This window comes from Phascolarctos cinereus, unplaced genomic scaffold, assembly GCF_003287225.1.
Source record: "Phascolarctos cinereus isolate Bilbo 61053 unplaced genomic scaffold, phaCin_HiC Scaffold_4;HRSCAF=312, whole genome shotgun sequence".
In the NCBI taxonomy this organism is placed as follows: domain Eukaryota; kingdom Metazoa; phylum Chordata; class Mammalia; order Diprotodontia; family Phascolarctidae; genus Phascolarctos; species Phascolarctos cinereus.
Window position 1 is genome coordinate 584,493,193 of NW_027555847.1, and position 16,826 is coordinate 584,510,018.

Genomic DNA, 16,826 nt, shown 5'->3' on the forward strand with positions numbered 1-16,826 from the left:
GGAGAACCAAATTTACTGCAATTCATTCAGTCAGTGTTGAGAAAAATACTTGACTCCATCAGTTGATCTAGCAGTCTCACTAAATACCAATGGACAGATCCTTTTCCTTCTCTCCTCCCCTCCACTCTCCTTCGCTTTTCTTTCTTTTCCTTTTTCCTCTCTTACCTGCAGGTACTCTGCCCAAAGAAATGTAAATTTTGATCTCTGAAACCTCTCAAGGTATCTTGGGGTTTACAGGCTAGATTTCTTTCTTAAGAACTAAAAGCCAAAAACCCAAATGGCTCAGAGTTAATGTAAATAGTAATTGTTTCCGTTTTGGTCAGAAACCCAGAGGGCCTTCCCCCTCCTAGATTGATTTTTTTTCAGACTTTGTCAAAAAGGCCATTCTCTGCCTCATTTCTTACCTCGCCTTAATCACTGAAAGGGCATTGCCTCAGTCAAACTGAGACCTAGGAAAAATCTTAACTTAAAAAGGACAAGGTCTCCCAAAGCATCAGGGCCATCTTGCCACTGGACCTAGATGGCTCCAGGAGAAAGTGAGGCTGGTGACTTTGCACAGCCCTCCCTCACTTAAATCTAAATCACTTGCAAGTCAAGACACCTTTCTTGATGTCAAGGTCCTTTTAAAGACAGACGGACAAACAACAACAATGGACAGATGGAAAAAATGGTCATATTGTTATACCCTAAGGAGGACCCAAATATACTAAAATATCGTGCGATATACATGTAAGAAAAGCCATGCCAAAAATAAATACATAAATAAATAACAAAAACTATGCCACAGAATGAGCACAATATATACAAGTATTACAATGATGTCAATTAAAACAACACTAAACAGAAACAACTTGGATTCACTGCAGTGATTAATATTGCCTCTGGAGACTAAATGATGAAAAACACTTCCCTCTTCTCCCCAGAGAGGTGGGGAATCATTTGGGGGGGGGGAGAATTATATGGTGGCAGAGTAGGTGGGGCTGTTATCTAAGCTGTCAGACTCCATTGTTTTGTCTTCTGGTTTTGCTGAACTCTTAATTTTTTTTTTTTAGAAATGAATATGATAGGGGAAAATATAAAGCTTTTTTCAAGAAAGTAATGCAATAAACTTTGTTATATAGAATGATGAGGAAATGAGATGTTCCATACATTTATCACTAGTTTTCAAATAATCAGAATCCAAATGATGAAATACACTAAATAAGAAAACTATGTGGAATATAAATAAATCTTTCTTTGATGACTCAGAAGGCACTTACAACATCTTAAAACTCCTCAAGGCAATCATTATCACTGTATTAATAATGAATGGAAATACCAATTAATAATTCTAATTAACACAATGCTAAGAGACTTATGTATTTCTAATCTGCTCATTCCGGATAACTCAATAAAGTCAAAGTAATTAATCAATCAAGAAATCTTTATTAAGCAGGAACTATGTGCCAGGCACTGTGCTAAGTGAAACAAGGTTGGTGCCCTCAAGCTCCCCTTGTATACAAGATATATACAGTCTAAATAAGAGTGAATCCAGAGAATTCCCAGAGGGAAGGCACTAACAGTTGGTGGTAACCAGGAAAGGCCTCTTTCAGAAGTGAAATTTGAGCTGAGTCTTTAAAAGGAAGCCAGAAAAGTCAGGAGGCAGAGGTGAGCATTCTGGGCATGAGGAACAGCCAGAGGAAAGGACTGAGTCAGAAGACTGAGTGTTGTGTGAGAACACTGGAGAGTGGGGGGAGGGAGCTCAGGGAAAACGTTATGAAGGACTTTAAAAGCCAAACTGAGGGTTTATATGTGATTATGGAGATAACAGGATGCCACTAGAATTTATTAAGTGTGTGTGTGTTGGTGGGAGGGTGATGCGGTTACTTCAACAGCTATCGGCTATTACAGTAGTCCAAGCATAGGTGATAAGGGCCTGAGCCAAGCTGATGGCTGTTAAGTAGGGGGAAGGGTACACAGATAACAGATGTTGCAAAGCCAGAAACAAGGTTTTGCCACAGATTGGATATGTGGGGCAAATATGAGAGGAATTGAAGATAACACCAAAATTTTCCCATAACAAACCCTACTTATTAATTTCCTAAATACAACTAGCCACAGAGATCTGTTGACCAAATGACATAGTTCTAAGTTTCCATTTTAGTGAGCACTATTCATTCACATGTTAATTTAGATTGTATCAAAACCCAAAGGAGAGGAAAAAAAAACTTCAAAATGCTTACAGAATATAACATGGTCTATTGAAAGAACTACTCCAAACTTCAATTCGTTGCCAGAAGCAACCAAACCAACACAAGAAACGCTAAGTAAACACACATACACAAAACACAAAACAAAGCACCTTTTGCCAAATGTTAAATCAAATATAAACACACCTTACATCGTGTCCTCTAAGCTGCCAAGTCTGAATTTGGGAGAACTGCCAAAGGGTGAGATGTTTCCAAAGGCAAGGGCCATTATTGAGGAAATTATGTTGTCATTTCTGGCAAGTTGAGCAGCAGGTTAACAAAAGTAAAAGAATCTTGGTTGTTTTTCAAGCATTTAAATAGCTGTCATGGAGAAGAGGGAAGAGGGAAGAGATTCATTTGGCTAGGACTCAGAGGGCACAAATAAAAGCAGTAGGTGCAAGCTTGAAAGAGACAAATGTATATATAGGCTTGAGGTAAACAGGGACTTATCACAGAGCACCCAGCATGACCATGTGGAATGGGCTATTTCAGAAGGTTGTGGGCTCTCCTTCATTAAAGGACTCCAGGCAAAGGTGAGGTGACCGCTTTCTGAGTGTGCTGGATGAGAAATGATTGTTCAGGTATGCAATGGCCTAGCTGCCTTTTGAGGTCCCCTTCACTTCTGAGATTCTGTAACTCCTAACTGTAACTAAGAACTTGGCAATAGGAAAAATTTAAGGTGAATTTTTGGTAAGAAATGGATATTATTCAATTCCCTATTTACCTATTACATAAAACAACTATAGCACAGCCATCATTTTACTGCACTAGCAACACATATACGTAGCCTAATACAAGTTATAGAAATTAATTTCTTTGTGTAGCTCATAGAACAGTACTATTAGCTTAAATTATGCCTGATACATACATGGACTGGGTTTATCTTCAGATAACAATACTACCTTCTGATTTATAAATTCTTAAAATCAGTTGTTTCTTAAATTGATAAGTAATGTCCATTGGTTTCATTTTGAGAAGAAGAAAAAGGTTCTAATGTCTTTTTTGTTTCAATTGAAAACATTTAAATAACATTCTTCCCCCAAGAAGAATGTTTTGTAAAATGTTTTATAAAACATTTTATAAAATAATACAGTCGATATTAGGATAGTTCAAAATTAATCAAGTCATCATTTAGACCAGAAGGAGGTCTGGTAGAATGGAATGCTAGAATTAGAACAGCATCCTAGCATAATACCCTATCAACATTACTTAGTATTTAAAGAATAATTATTATTATATTGCTTATTCTTAAGGTGTTCTTAGAGATTCACTGTACTCTCTAATAATAAATGACAACGTGCACTTCCTTGAAAACTGAATTAAATGAACTTAAGTATCTTGTTCATATATATATGTCTAAGTTAAAATAACATGCTGCAGGTGGCTAGTTGTAGCATCAAATTCAAAATAAAGGACAGTCTTGGTCAGCTCAAAAATTAATCTCACAATGATCTGTGATCAAATTAGCCTATCACCATCTTCAGAAACTATTTCCAGGAAAAGCCTTCCTAGTAATGGTTAAAAAGATTCCTTTAGAAAGTTATGTAACAACCGACTGTATTTAACAAATGAAGATTAAACTAACATAAAGTTTAAATGACTATCACTCTCACTCGTGGAAGAATTTGGAATTAATAATCAGACTCTTGGAGTGTGAATGTATTTTTTCCCCCATGGGAAATGTGTTACCTAAATATGGCAGCTGCCAAAGTCAGTTCTGGTTTTTGCCTCCACAATTTCCAGATTTAGAGTACTTTCCATATTTATTCTGGCTTGCTCTTTGATTACATCTCAGAGGGCTCAAAGGGGGCAGCAGTCATAACACAAGAGTTAACTCTACAAAACCTCAAAACAAATGAATATCACACAACCCTCAGCACCTGCCAGATTTTCTCTTTAGAGACAAACCCCAAACACTTCTAATAAGCAGGGGCTGGTAACTTGCCAGGAAAGAATGAGATAGAGGATTTCTATCATCTGGTGGTCACTTTAAAATTTCAATTCCTTTTCTTTTCTCTTTTCTAAGACTACTCAAGAAACAGAAAAAGACATTGAAATCTTTAGAATTTTGGTCCAGTTCTGCGGTCACAGGTTCAGATCTCAATAATTTTTAAATTAAAAAGCTAAAAGAGAAGAATGAGGACACTAAAATAAACATAAGTAAAGTTACATTTCAACTATAGTACTTAAAACTGGATGCTTTGAAAGTTCTGTGGTCTTGTCGGTATTTGTATCATCACAGATCCAAACAAATCTGCACACTTTCACATCCTATGCAATTCTTGTTCATCACTCTATTCTCCATAGCACTTCCACGAAGAATAGACGCCCTTCCTCTCTGGTTCTATAAACATTTCACAAGTCTCACAACACCAGGGATGTCCATCTCCTCTATTTCAGTCTCACTATATTACCAGTAGGCAGCTAGGTGGCACAGTGGATAGAGCACAGGGCCTAGACTCAGGAAGACCTGAATTTAAATCTGGCCTTAGACATTTGTTAGCTGTGTGATCCTGGACAAGTCACTTAACCCTGTTTGCCTCAGTTTCCTCATCTGTACAATGAGCTGGAGAAGGAAATGGCAAACTACTCCAGCACCTTTGTCAAGAAAACTACAAACAAGGTCTCGAAGAGCTGGATGTGACTGACCAACAACATTACCAGTTTACCTACTTTTCTAATCATATATTTTCTTTGACAACTTTTATGGTACTTCTTGTATGCAGTCATCACTAGTAATAAGCTGAAAGCCATAATGAACCTTGTCTTTGCTCCTTGGGAGGAATAGTGAATAGAGCACTGTACTGAAAGGCCTGGGTTAGAATCTTGCCTCTGACACTTACCAGCTGAGTGATCCTAGATAAGTCACTTAATCTCTTAACCTCAAGTTCCTCAATTTAGAAAAGGGAATAATCATAACACTTACTTCATAGGGCTGTTGTAAGGATCAAATCAGACAACAGTTGCAAAATGCTTTGCCAAATTTAAAGTACTATAAAAATGCTAGCAGATATGACAACGATGATGATAGCAAGGGCCCCAAATTTACAGCTCTGCATCATTACGAGAACATATTTTAAAAGATGGGTTTCTGTTGCTTTTAAGCTTCGGGGGATCAATGAAATCACTTTGCATAGTTCCAAATTTGATTCAATCCAGATTCATATTAAAATACTATTCCAGTCCAAGAAATAATAATAGACCAACAATAACACCTGCAGCAGCAACAGCAGCAGCACCAGTAATCCCTGCAATGCACCATATGTGGTCCGTGTCACAGGGAAGGGGCAACAGAAAAGTAGAGGAATGTGAGGTCGGGTGATGCATGGTGGAGACTCTAGGCCCTGGTGCCACTATGGTAGCTGTGAATACACAGACGGGATCTTAAAAGACCGGCCAACTGGGCTCTGGCAATAGCATTTATTGGAAAAGAAGCCTCTATCATTGTATGAAAGTTTCCCTATGGATCTAAGAAGTAGATGGAGTGGTATGGGGTTATAGGCTGGCTCTCCTCAAAAATATCATAATGATCAGCAGAGAGAGTGGCACTCCTCCAAATGCTGTTACCACAGAAAGACGTGATACAATGGAACAAATCAAAAGTACTAACAGTCCACCAGCTGGAAATCCTTCAGTCTAGATGGAGCTAACTGCTAAAATGGGCAAACCCCTAACTATGTTTCAAATACACTGAAGACCTGAATCCTCATGTTATGCTCCAGTGTGCTCCAGTGGAAATGTCTCCCCACTTAAAGGCAAAGACTTTATTTGGATCAAATGAGATAATATTTGTAAAATTACTTAGCACAGTGCCTAGACACATAGGAGATGTTATATAAAAGCTATAATAAAATTCATTATTATTATAATTATTATTACTCTCAGCTCCAATCCACATAACAATAAACTGCAATTGGTTCAGGGCAATCATTAAAAAAATTTCATCCTTAGTTCAAGATTATTCAAAATAACAGATACAAAAGAAAAGCTACTAACATGTGAAGGAAAAGTAATCCTATCATGAAGGACTAAAAGCAGTACAAGAAACAAAATAAACAATTCATCAATTAAAAAATTATTAGAGAGCCTTCGGAGGTAAAGCAATCAGTGGTAAGAGAGAAGTCCCAAAGGAAGACAATGTGGAAAATGTGTTGTCATCTTCATGGACAAAAAAAGTTCCAACACAATGAAAATAAAAAGTTGCATCAAACAAGAAACAGAAAGCTTTCCACCATTAATATAATGAATGAACAGAAGTTACATCAAAGGATGCTTATAGAATCTCTAGTTGCTCTGCAACCTGGAAAATGGTGGAGTTTTCAAATAAGACCCATAATCATTGACTCAAATATGTCATAGTGGTACATGAAGTACATGAAATCACAAGGAAAGAAACCAGCTTCCTTTTCCAACCTAAGTCTGCTCCCATCTTTCTCTACAGAAGTCATACACCTATTACCAAAAGAAAAGAATATCAACAATACTTCTAAATACTGGTCAACTGTGTGTTTAGGTACTTCAGATAAAAGTAGTCATGGGTAACCACTAAAATCTAGAAATATCCCTATTAGTTGATGATTTGGATTTTTAAGAAAATCATAGGAACTAAATAAAGAAACTAATTAAGACAACTGACAGCTTAAGCAGTTACAGGCTATAAAAACACAAAAAATCAATAGCATTTGTATGTAACAAGAACAAATCCGGAAGGCAATATAGAAAAGGAAGTCCCCTTCAAAATAACTATGAAATGCATAAAATATTTGAGTCAATCTACCAAAACACACTTAATACCTGAATAATTCACTTTTTCAATTCTCCTTAAGCAACTACAGTATGACTTAAAAAGCTGGAAAAGGAGGAAAAATCAAAGTTCATGGCTGGGCTGTGAAAATATAATAAAAATCCCAATATTGCCAAAGTTAATTTATAGATTTAAAACTATGCCAATCAAACTATTAGAGGGATATTTTACAGGCCTAGACAAAATAATAACAAAATTCATTTGGAGTAATGAAAGATCTAAAATTTCAAGGGAAATAATAAATTAGGCCTAGACCAAAACATTACACTACATTTGACAATAAATTCAAAAAAGATGTGTGATCTGAGGACTAAAGATAATAGCATTAAAAAATTGAGAGAAAAGAAGATCATGTATTTTTTTATAGCTATGGGTATAACATCAATTCTTAGCCAAATTAGGCCATTATAAAAGTTGAAATAGATTTTCATTACATGAAATTGAAAAGCTTTTGCACAAACAAAATTAATGCTCTAGGACAAGGGAGGAAGCAAATGGGGGAAATAATCTCTCTGTGGTAAATTTCTCTGATAAGGGTTTGGTAAGCAAGATATATAACTAATAAAAATCTAAGATACCAAAAGCCATTTCCCAATAGACAAGTGATATGAACAAACAGTTCTCAAAAGAAAAATTCCCAACTACTAACAGCCATATAAAAGAATGCTCTAAATCACTAATAATTAGAGAAATGCAAATCAAAACCCAGAGGGTTCATCTTACTCTTTGTAAACTGGCAAATTTAACAAAAGATGAGAATAGTCAAAGTTGGAGGTATTGAGGATAAATATACTGATGCATTTTTAGTAGAGTCATGAATTGGAACAATCATTCTGGCATACAATTTGGAATTATGAAGATTGGCTAACTTGTTTATAGCCTATGACCCAGAGACCACACTTCTAGGCACATACCTCAAAAGCTCAATGACTAGGGACAGCTAGGTAGCACAATGGAGAGAGTTCCGGCCCTGAAGTCAGGAGGACCTGAGTTCACATCCGGCCTCAGACCAAAAACTTGACACTAGCTGTGTGACCTTGGGCAAGTCACTTAACTCCAATTGCCCCCCCCAAAAAAAAGATCAATGACTAAATGAAAGGCTCAACATACACTAAAATATTTATAGTAGCACTTTCTTTTGTGGTAGAAAATACAAATTTTGTAGATGTCCTTAAATTGGGAAATAGCTACACAAATTGGAGTATGTCAATTTAAAGTGATATCATGCTATGAGAAATGGCAAATACGATCAATATACTGAACATGGAAAGATTTATATAAACTGATGCAAAAATGAAGTTAAGAAAGACAGGAAACAATATATGCAATAGCTACAAAATGTAAACAGAACAACGACCACAAAATAATCAAATCTGAATGTTGCATAATTATAATGACCAAGTTTAACCCCAAAGAAGAGATATTACAAGACACCTCTGATGGTTGTGTTAGTACCAGCTCAAACTGACTCGTGAGAGCGCAATTAGGTGTGGGCATTTACACTTCTACAATCAGTATGAATCAAGGCATGTTACTAATGCAGATTAAACTTAAAAGTATGCCATGCATGTTTTTTCCCCTGGGGAGCCAGTTATTAAACATTTATTAACATACCACTGCACCTCCTTCTCAGTCCTTTGTAGACCTTGAGTCCACTGGTCTGGAACACAACATGTTAATGAAAGACTTTTTTGATGTGTCAATTGGCTCTGCTGATTTTTTTTTTAACATAAGGAATAGTACTATGGGAGGAAATAAAAAGGTACAGGAGGAAATAAGGGTGATCTAAAAACAAAATCGAAAAAAAAAATTTATAAATACAAGAAAACAAATATGAATTGAAAAGCAAAAATGGTGTACCACAAAGTCCCAAATGTGTCCCAAGGTCCCAAGAAACTTTGTATCAATTCACACATTATTGAACAAGCTGTCCCAAACCACAGTGATACTGACCCTGCCTTTGTTGATAATCATAAAGCCTTTAACTCAGTTCCATACTCATGGCTCATCATATAATGCAAAAATAAATAAATAAATAATGAGATACAGGTCTAATGAGACTACTAGAGTATTTGATGTCCACGTGGAAAACTGTTCTCTATTTTTCTAAGTGTCATCTCCCCTTATTAGAATGCTAACTCCTTGAAAGCAAGGGCTCACTTTTCTAACTTGTACCCACAGTACTTTGTAAACAGTAAGTACTTAATAAATACTTTCCTTCTTCCCTTCCTTCTTTATTTAAAACATGTCACCAACACAATATGCGATACAAAACATGGCATTTTCAGGGAGATAGCTTAAGCTTGCTAATGGTTCTGTCTAGTCTTAAACCATTATCATCACTCATCAACAGAACTAAATATGGGTTTCAGATCAAAGAAAGAATAATACCAAAAAAATTATGTTAATCACTTAATATCCAATGTTTCACTGAAAACCATTAAACAACTAATCTATCTTGTGGAAATTTCCTCCGATGTTATCAAAACACTGTACAAAGGAAGCTAAAGACTTTGAGGGAGAATCAATAGATGAAGGTGACACTTAGAAATAATTTGTTCTTTTCCATATAAAACACATTGAGTACATGGTTATTGAAGAAAAAGCTGAGACTATATATGTTAAAAGACAACCTGACATTCTGAAATCAAAGATTTACGGGAGGAAAATATTTTGAGCATTAGCATTAAAACACCTATGTGATATTATTCTTAATGTATATTTATGGCACAGTAAAATGGACAACAATGGATCTAGAAGGTGTCCAAACAAAAACTATGTGATGTTAACAAAACATGGGATTCATCACCCCCAGGCAGTTACAGAAAGATAATACCTCCCTATCAAAAAGGTAGAAGAGGATTGATAGATAATTCCCTGAGCACACAACAAACAGATTTAAAAATTTACAGAAATACTTTCAGAACAAACAGCCTTCACTTCAGAAAGCAGTAGTAAACGCTGATAATAGGTATATCTCACTGGATCTGTCAAATATAACCAAAAGTGGTTTATCTCTAGACAGCTCAGATGCAAAAGGCACACTACATATGACATCCACATGAACTCAGTGAATGGTATCTCAAAAAAGAAGAGATATCGCTTGTCAAATAAATCAAATGATCAAACAATTCCTTGAGTCATGCAGATCTGTTTATAATAACGAAAAGGGTTATGATAATCAGGACCAGGCTAATGCCACTAGAAATTACAAATAGCTTCACTTTAAAGGGCATGGCTTTATTGATTGACACAGGTTATACAATGACATTGTGGGAATCATGCAATATATCAAGGCAAGCCACACAAATTTCGCATCTTTGGATACCTAGTATTCACACGACTAGAATTATACACTACAATATCAATATCCTTTACAAATTAACAGATGTCAAATGCCCATTGTACAGATACAAATCACCAGATAATCTTGAGTGTTAAAAAAAAAGCTGTAGTAGAAATGAAGCAGCATTATAAACAAAACGATTGCCAATAACTGACTAGATGGAGCATTGATCCATTAAAAATCTGAGCACAACATTTTAATAAACATTACAGTACTGAATTCTCATAATCTCCAAATTACATTGGGTAAAATGTTCTCAAAATATAGTAGACATCTGGCAGAAGAAATCAAAACCATGTGGAGACAGGATGAGATTCATGTCATCCCTGTCATGCTATCTGCTACTGAAGGTATCCCCAAGATGCTTTCAATAAGTCTAAAGATGAGCTTATATCCCAATGCTGGTATTCAATTACAGAAAGTAATAATTTTATCCACCTGCATGAAAGTCAACAGATTTATACTGAACTATAAAAGAAACATAGCAGGATAGTGACTGGGTTTCTGACATTTTTACTTGATCTCCATCAAAAAGATGAGGACAAGATGATGATGATGATAAGATTAATACCAACCCCTCTGAAACTCAAACCTTGATTCATGCTGTGAGGCAGAAAGGCAAAAGAGAGGAATGCAAGCCAGGGTGATATAAAGTAGGGAATTTATGTGCTTTGAAACTGCTAGAGTCACTGTGAATGATCCTAAGGTTCAAAAGAATCAATAGGATGGCATGGCATTGCAGGCTGACCTAATGAATGAATGAATGCATAAACAAATTTATGAAAAAGCTTTTATTAAGCATTTACCACATGTAAAGCACAATGCTAAGCCATAGGGATACAATAAACAGAAAAGTGAGACAATTTCTGCTCTCAAGGAGCTCACATTCTAATGAGGGAGACAATATATACGGATGATTTTGGCTATAAGTCACACGGAAAGATCTCTTGTGGGGGATGGGAGTGGGAACAGCAACAAAGCAGGTGTATATATCATCTTTAATGTTATTTCTACAGATAAAATCATACCGGTTTACAGTGTTAAACCATTTGACAAGGCCAAGGAATTTGGAACTTTGGGGGGAGAGATGGGTGAGGGTGTCTTCTATAGCAATTGCAAAAGTAGTTGCCAGATTGCATTATCATAGGGATGGCTTTCCATCTAAGATGATGGCTTAATGGGTCTAGTCTGGAAGCAAGACCCATGATCTGGGGGGTGTTGCTATTCCCAGGACTTTTGAGTAGTTGATCAACAATTGGTATTAGTGGTGGTGAAGGAAGATGGGTCCCTTCACCATAATTTATCCCCTTAGTGATGATTGTCTGAGTCACTACGGAAACAGGATGGGTAGTCCGGAAGGCACTGCTATCCCCACGACTTCTGAGTTCAGAGTCAGAGGTAAGATATCGGTCAAATTGGTGGTAGTGGTTTGACCTGGCATATTCTATCTCTGTAGTCTGCGTATAGAAATGGAGGGGTTTAAGACAGTGAGTCAGGGAGCTGTTCTGTTTCACCTAAGCTGACTTGCCAAGATAACAACCTGTTGGCACTTGGTGGAAATTGCTAACCCTGTCTCCAGAGCAGTTGCTTCCAAGGATGGGGACTGAGTTGGAAGCAGGATTGATAGTCTTGGCTTTGGAATTCTAGGCTACCTCCATCAGGGAATAATGGTAGGTGGTACTGGTAGTTTGATTTGTCTGGCACAAGCTGTCTTCTATCTCTCCCTGAGATTGGAATAACCAACTTGACCAGAAGAGAGTGGAGCCCTCCTTTATATCTGTGTGTAAGAAGAGCAAGATACATCATAATGTATCAAAAACACCATGCCCTGCTACCTGCTAAAAATGTTGTTATGCAGATGGTGCTGGACATTAATGTGGGCAAACCACAAATATGCCTTAAACGGACTGCAGAGCTGACTGTTTTATATGCCCCTGTACTATATTAAAACAGAATTGGAAACAGATTTCATTATTCACAGATAAAGACTTCATACTGCTTTTTATCTATGGTATCCTCAGTTCCAAGTATAACTTCATCTTTAAATACAGATTAGATGAAATAAGGCTAAAATCTAAAGAGAATAAAGCTGAAGTTAACACAAATTCCAGAAAGTCTGACTAATAACAAAGAGGATGACAAAAGCAATTCTATATGTTTCAAATAATTTTGAAAAGGAGATGGACATCCTTTGGAATTCTGGAAAGTCCTTTTTGAGTTTGAAGGCACAAATCTCACTACCAGATAAAAACAGAGAATTTTTTAAAAGCTGACATTTGTTACACCCATCTACACTGAACACATTCTCCCACAATATTTGACACAAAGTATAAAAAAATATTTCAGGTATGCACATAACAGTGTATATGGCAGTTGCTGCTCTCGTAAAAGAAAGGTGGTGTCAAGGAACACCCCTAAGGACAGGCATCAAATGTCATCATGGCAGAAGCAACTTATACAATCCTCTTTCTTGTTCTTTAATTTCAAAATGGTTTGTATTTTCTCATGATATAGTTAACAATAAAAAAAGAAATCTTTGCAATAAAAATTACAGATAATATAATTACATTATAATATAGATAATAATTACAGATAATATAAAAGCAGATAAATGTAGCAGAAATTATGAAGACCACATTGCCCAATTTTTAAAGCAAAAAAAAAAGTGACATACAGAATGGAGTCAGAAAAATAGAAGTATATCAGAAGTTCTAGCTTGTCTCAATCAGAAATTAAAAGCAAAAAGCAAAAGGTTATAATGATATATGAGTTACAGAAATACGAGGAATTAAAAGGATTTAACAACAATCAAAAACTTTACTATAGTTGTAATAGAAACTTGGTAGGCAAAAAAAAAAATCAGGAGAGAACCCCTTCCACCCCTCAGGAGGAAGACATAGAAACTAATAGTAATAACTAACATTCATGAGCACTTTAAGCTTTGCAAAATGCCTTTTGATCTCATTGATCCTGACACAATCACCCCCCTAGATACATACCACAGTATTGTTTTCCCCCTTTTATAAATGAGGATTGAGTCATACTCTGGGTAAAAGCAGATTTTTTTTTCCATTTTAATTTTGTAGTGTAGAAGATTTGGCCAATCTCTGTTGAATGGTTGTATACTTGGCTGAAGAAGCTTTGTCATGTTTTGCAGCTTGGTAGTTCTTTCAATATCATCTATGCACAGGAGCAGTTAGAGGAATTTACCATTATAGGGAATTCTACAATTTGGATCTTGCATCAGACATTCTCAAGGACAATGACAAACATCATCATTGTTATTATAACTAGCATTTATACAGCACTTTAAATGTTTGCAAATCACTTTACAAATATTATCTCATTTTATTCACACAACAACCTTGTAAAGTAGGTGTTAGTTATTATTAACCCAATTTTATATATGAGGAAACTGAGGCAGATTAAGATTAAGTAATTTGATTAGGGTCACAAAGCTGATAAGTGTCCAAGGCCATATTAGAACTCGGGTTTTCCGGACTCCACAAAAACACTCGATACACTGTACTACCTACTGAGTAACCTATAGCCCCTGTTTTTTGCCCCACTTGATGTTTATACTTGACACATATCAAGACTAAACTAATATAGTTTACTAACATGAATGTGGATTAATTAACTATAGTTAGTTAGTTAAAGGTTAGTAAACTATATTCATGTTCTTCTACTAAGCAAAAAGACGTAATTCCTGTGTCTACTGATTCCAGTGCTGAAAGAGACAGTCAAAACTTCTGAAAGGAATATATGGGAGCAGCATTTTGTAAAAATAAAATTATATTGATATCTTTTATTTTTACACCAAGTAAATTTTTCTGTACCCATTCTTCATTGCCTTCCCAGAGACCTCAAAGGGCAGAATTTCTTAACGAAATAATACCTATACCTTTATTCAAGAATTCATCTCTTCACTGCAAAATTCTAACCACTGACTGCCTGACTGTATACTTGAACATATCCACCTTGGACATGACATTCTATCTCCTCTTCTAGGGCCTTGGCAAAAGCTATGTCTCATAGTTCAGATCAGGGGCCACCCTTTCTGGGAAGCATTCCATGTCATGCCAACCTCTCCTCCACCCTCAACACACACACACAACACACACACACACACACACACACACACACACACAAACTCTCCCTCCCTCTTCAAATAACCTTGTATTATTACACTCATCTGTGTACATGTACCTGTAATACTCCCTCTCAATCTCCCACCAGAATGTAAACTCACTGAAGACAAAGATCACTTTTATTTTGTCTTTTAATCCATAGTACCTTGGATTCTGCTTTGCATAGATGAAGTGCTAAAAATTCTTTTTTCTGCACAGAATTGGAATGAAAACGTCCTTGTTTCTTAAAAATATCTATTTAAAATAATCTTTTCAGTTCTATAATGTTGATGAAAAGGTAACAGTTGTATGTAATTCTATTTTTATGAACCCTAAAACCTAGTGAATTAACCTAGTGAAAGACAACCAGAAGTTATGCGCAGAATTTTCTTAGTTCAGTCCCTATGTCTGAGGCAGCATGCTATAGTGGAAGTAGCACCATGCTTGGAGTCAGACGACCTGAATCTGAATTCCACCTCTGCTACTCCCTATCTGTGTGATCTTCTGTAAGTCACTTACCATCTCCAGGCCACAGAATCTTCTTATACAAAATAATGAAGTGGTTGGACTAGATTTTCCTTAAAATTTTTTCCAGCTTTAAATCTATGCTAATATAAACCCAAACAAGGTAACATATTCAGCCAGAAGACATTGTAAAGCTCAGAGATGGAGGGATTGGCAAGGTTCTACTGTTTGAAGTGCCAGAGGAAACGTTCCCTCCATAGCTCTCTCACCAAAGTGGGAACAACTGAAGTGAGAAATGATTGATTGCAACTCTATGGGGCATTTACTGGTGCCAGGAAGTAGTAAAAACCATTTGTACATAGAGATAGATGGTTAAGGCTGGCTTTAGTAGGAAGAGAGCAAAGTGATGATAGAGGAGGTGGGCAAGAATCAGCAGAAAGGTTTTGGAAGTAGTGCATTACTGGATTTGTGAAAAGTGGGTGCAGGATAGAAGCAAGAAAGGCTGAAAGAGATATATGGCATCTTGCCCTTAGGTTTTTTTCTCCCTGTATGTATGGGGGGGGGTAGAGGGGTAGTTGTTCACAGTGCCAGCCTGGGTCATGGCTGAAGTGGCTATTGAGACCCCATAAACAAGCCATATGTCAATTAAAGAGTACACAATGATGATGATAATGATAAAATTGCAAGTCCAGCATAGTTCTTATCTGAATTATAATAGCAGAGTTTGATTCTAATTACTATTTTTAGAAAAAGGTGTAATCACACTGAGAAATTTAAAACCTCCGTTATTATTGCCTTATTACATGTAGCTAATTGAAAATATGAAAGACAGTGACCATATATCAAAGTAGATGCTACTTGGAATCTGGATTCCTCGGTAACTCTAACAATGTGCTACAGTGGTGAGTGTGAAATACCAAACCGGAGGCCTTGGTTTCAAATCCTGACTCCCTACTATTTACTTCCTGTGTGCCATAGGACAAGTTCTTTATTCTCAGTGGACCTCAATTTCCTCTTCTAGAAAAGGAGAAGATTCTAAGGTCCCTTACAGCTCTAAATTTGCAATCCTAAGGAAACTATAGGAATACAGCAAAGCTTGGGAAAATGCCATTTGACCTTAAACCTAAAGAAAAAGAAGTACATAAATAACTGTAATTGAAGCCAAGTGTTCCTCAAGGAAATAGATTGGGTTTTAGAATCACAGCATTTTAAAGCTTTGAGGGACCTCAGAAATGATTAAGTCCCAACCTTTAATTTTATAAATAAGAAAACTGAAGTCCAGAGCTTGTATGACATTCATTTTTGTGTCCCACAAAGTGTCTTGCACAAATCAAGCTCCTGAGAGATATTCACTGGACAAAAACTGATGGAAAACTCCATCTAACTACCAGCAATCCAGAGACAAAATAAGAAACATCTTAACATTACTGGATACTCCCCCAAGCAGGGTCAACCAACACTGTTCCCAAAACTTGAACATACTCCCTCCTCACCTTCATGTACTCAGAGCCACTCAGAGCATTTTCCTGATCTTCCTAAGCTGCTAGTGCCTCTCCTCACCTTAAAATCATCTTGTTACCTACATTTTGTGTGTGTGTGTGTGTGTGTGTGTGTGTATACCCATACATATATATACATACATATATACATAAATATGTATGTGTATATATATACATATATGTGCGTGTGTATATGTATATATATATACACACATATATATATGTACACATATATATATGTACACACACACACATACATATATATATATACATATACATATATAAACTTTATTTTTTGTATCCTTGGAACCTAGCACAGTGCCTGAAACATAGCAGTTGCTTAATAAATACCTG

At 36.2% G+C, this 16,826-nt stretch overlaps 1 protein-coding gene across 5 annotated transcripts in view; it reads right to left on the reverse strand.

The window, feature by feature from the left end:
- TRIQK (triple QxxK/R motif containing) overlaps positions 1-16,826 on the reverse strand; it is a 146,571-nt gene that overhangs the window by 125,623 nt on the left and 4,122 nt on the right. The window lies entirely within an intron of this gene.